General features: G+C 63.4%; 1 long non-coding RNA gene across 1 annotated transcript; it reads left to right on the forward strand.

Annotated features, from left to right (window-relative positions):
* Positions 1 to 697: 697 nt before the first annotated feature.
* Positions 698 to 3,035, forward strand: LOC147598396 (uncharacterized). The gene is made up of 3 exons (XR_015260611.1): positions 698 to 805; positions 854 to 974; positions 2,973 to 3,035. It is a non-coding gene; the product is annotated as an uncharacterized LOC147598396 (long non-coding RNA).
* The last annotated feature ends 722 nt before the right edge of the window (positions 3,036 to 3,757 follow it).

A 3,757-nucleotide genomic window follows, 5' to 3' on the forward strand; every position in this document is an offset into this window, starting at 1 on the left:
TGGGGGATTTGTGGGGCAAAATGTGGGAATTTGGGGGGAAATTCCAGGATTTTGGGGCAACAATGTGGGCTTTTGGTGTGAAATGCGGTAATTTGGGCAAAAATGCGGGATTTGGGGGGCAAATTGTGGGAATTTGGGGGAAATCACGGGATTTTGGGGGCAAAATGTGGGATTTTGGTGCGAAATGCAGGAATTTTGGGCAAGAATGGGGGATTTTGGGGGCAAAATGTGGGAATTTGGGGTGAAATCCCGGGATTTTGGGGGCAAAATGTGGGATTTTGGTGTGAAATGGGGGAATTTGGGGCAAAAATGTGGGATTTGGGGGGCAAAATGGGGGAATTTGGGGGGAATCGTTAGATTTTGGGGCAAAATGGGGGATTTTGGTGCGAAATGTGGGAATTTGGGGTGAAATCCCGGGATTTTGGGGGCAAAATGTGGGATTTTGGTGTGAAATGGGGGAATTTGGGGCAAAAATGTGGGATTTGGGGGGCAAAATGGGGGAATTTGGGGGGAATCGTTAGATTTTGGGGCAAAATGGGGGATTTTGGTGCGAAATGGGGTAATTTGGGGCAAAAATGCGGGATTTGGCGGGCAAAAGGTGGGAATCTTGGGGGAAATCGTGAGATTTTGGGGGCGAACCTGTGGGGGGTGTGGCGGCGACCACTCCCCGTTCCAGTGTCTGGTCCTCCCGGCCAGCAGGGGGCGGTGTTGGAGACGCCGTTGGGGCCTGTTCACGTGGCGCTGGAGGGCGCGCCCCGCCCTGGTCGCCCCGCCCTGCTGATGCTGCCGGACGTGGGCCACACGCGTGAGTCCCGCCCCCTTCCCCCTCTCCCGCCGCGCCCCTCCCCCGCAGACGCCTCGTGCTTCGCCCCGCTCTTCGCCCACCCCGAGATGCGGGAGGTCGCCAGCCACTTCCTGCTCGTCCACCTCGACCCCCCCGGCATGGAGGTGGGCGCCCCGCCCTACCCCCCGGGGTGCGTCTGCACTCCCCTCTTCCGCTCCCCCCAGTTGACCCCAGTGACTCCCAGTTGACTGCGTTGACCCCACTGCCCCCCCAGTTGACCCCACTGCCCCCCCAGTTGACCCCAGTGACCCCCAGGTTGACCCCACTGACCCCCCTGTTGACCCCAGTGACTCCCAGTTGACTGCGTTGACCCCTCTGACGACCCGGTTGACCCCACTGCCCCCCCAGTTGACCCCACGGACCCCCCCAGTTGATCCCAGTGACCCCCATTAACCCCCCAGTTGCCCCCATTAACCCCCAGTTGACCCCACTGACCCCCATTAACCCCCAGTTGCCCCCATTAACCCCCAGTTGACCCCCATTGACCCCCATTAACCCCCCGTTGACCCCACTGACCCCCATTAACCCCCAGTTGCCCCCATTAACCCCCCGTTGACCCCCATTAACCCCCAGTTGCCCCCATTAACCCCCGTTGACCCCCATTAACACCCAGTTGACCCCCATTAACCCCCCGTTGACCCCACTGACCCCCATTAACCCCCAGTTGCCCCCATTAACCCCTTGTTGACCCCACTGACCCCCATTAACCCCCAGTTGCCCCCATTAACCCCTCGTTGACCCCCATTAACCCCCAGTTGACCCCCATTGACCCCCCGTTGACCCCCATTGACCCCCCTTTGCCCACATTGACCCCCAGTGACCCCCATTAACCCCCAGTTGCCCCCCACTAACCCCCAGTTGACCCCACTGACCCCCATTAACCCCCCGTTGACCCCCATTAATCCCCAGTTGCCCGCATTAACCCCCAGTTCACCCCCATTGACCCCCGTTGATCCCCATTAAGGCCCAGTTGCCCCACATTAACCCCCAGTTGCACCCATTAACCCCCAGTTGACCCCCATTAACCCCCAGTTGACCCCCATTAACCCCCAGTGACCCCCAGTAACACCTGGTTGCCCCCATTAACACCCAGTTGATCCCCATTAACCCCCAGTTGACCCCCATTGACCCCCCGTTGACCCCATTAACCCCCGTTGACCCCCATTAACCCCCAGTTGACCCCCATTAAACCCCAGTTGACCCCCCGTTGACCCCCATTAACCCCCAGTTGACCCCCATTAAACCCCAGTTGACCCCCCGTTGACCCCCATTAACCCCCAGTTGACCCCCATTAACCCCCAGTTGACCCCACTGACCCCCATTAACCCCCAGTTGACCCCCTGTTGACCCCCATTAACCCCCAGTTGCCCCCATTGACCCCCAGTTGCTTCCCATTAACCCCCAGTTGCCCCCATTAACCCCCAGTTGCCCCCCATAAGCCCCCCATTGACCCCTATTAACCCCCAGTTGCCCCCATTAACCCCCAGTTGACCCCCTGTTGACCCCCATTAACCCCCAGTTGCCCCCATTGACCCCCAGTTGCCCCCCATTAACCCCCAGTTTCCCCCATTAACCCCCAGTTGCCCCCCATAAGCCCCCCGTTGACCCCCATTAACCCCCAGTTGACCCCCATTAACCCCCCCTTGACCCCACTGACCCCCATTAACCCCCAGTTGCCCCCCACTAACCCCCAGTTGACCCCCATTAACCCCCAGTTGCCTCCATTAACCCCCAGTTGACCCCACTGACCCCCATTAACCCCCAGTTGCCCCCCACTAACCCCCAGTTGCCCCCATTAACCCCCAGTTGACCCCACTGACCCCCATTAACCCCCAGTTGCCCCCCACTAACCCCCAGTTGCCCCCATTAACCCCCAGTTGACCCTGTCGTCTCTCTGTTGACCCCCCCACCCCTCCCCCCCCCCCAGTTGACCCCCCACCCCCCCGTCCCCCCACCTCGACCACCATCACATCGCAGCGTCACCCTACGCACCCCTCCCCCCCCCCAACCGCCATCGCTTCACCTCATTGGTCCCCTCGCCCGCCCTCCCCCCACCTCGACCCCCGATTGACCCCTTGCCCCTCCCCCCGTCGCCCCTCCCCCCCCGCCCCCCGCCCCTCCCCCGCAGGTACCAGTACCCCTCCCTGGAGCAACTGGCCGAAATCGTCCCCTGCGTCCTCCGGCACCTCAAGTGAGTGGGCGGGGGGGCGCCCCACGGCGCTGTGGGGCGGGGAGGGGGCCCCTGACCCGTAGCGGGACGGGACGGGGGGGCGGGGTCAGCACCGGCCTGACCCCGCCCACCCCCCCAGCATCGCCAGCGTCGTGGGCATCGGGGTGGGCGCCGGCGCCTTCGTCCTGGCTAAATTTGGGGTGAGATGTGGGGCGGGGCGTGGGGCAGGGCGGGGGGCAGATTTGGGGGGAATGCAGGGCTGCGGGAATCTCGGGGGAGGTTCTGTGGGGCTGGGGGGGGTCGCTATGGGGCTGGGGGGGTCGCTATGGGGCTGGGGGGCGTGGCTGTGGGGCTGGGGGGGTCGCTATGGGGCGGGGGGGTCGCTATGGGGCAGGGGGGCGTGGCTGTGGGGCTGGGGGGTCGCTATGGGGCTGGGGGGTCGCTATGGGGCAGGGGGGCATGGCCATGGGGCGTTATGGGGCTGGAGGAAGTTAGTGGGGTCTCTTGGTTGGGCACTTGTGGGTCGCTAGGGGGTTGTGGTCTGTCGGGGGGCATCGCTATGGGGCAGGGGGTTTGCTATGGGGCTGGGGGGTCGCTATGGGGCGGGGGGGCATGGCCGTGGGGCGCTATGGGGCTGGAGAAGGTTAGTGGGGTCTCTGGGCACTTGTGGGTCGCTGGGGGGTTAGGGGCTCGGCTGTGGGGCTGGGGGGTCACTATGGGGCAGGGGGGCGTCGCTATGGGGC

The sequence above is a fragment of the Chlamydotis macqueenii genome, chromosome 19 (genome assembly GCF_036417535.1).
Source record: "Chlamydotis macqueenii isolate bChlMac1 chromosome 19, bChlMac1.mat, whole genome shotgun sequence".
In the NCBI taxonomy this organism is placed as follows: Eukaryota; Metazoa; Chordata; class Aves; order Otidiformes; family Otididae; genus Chlamydotis; species Chlamydotis macqueenii.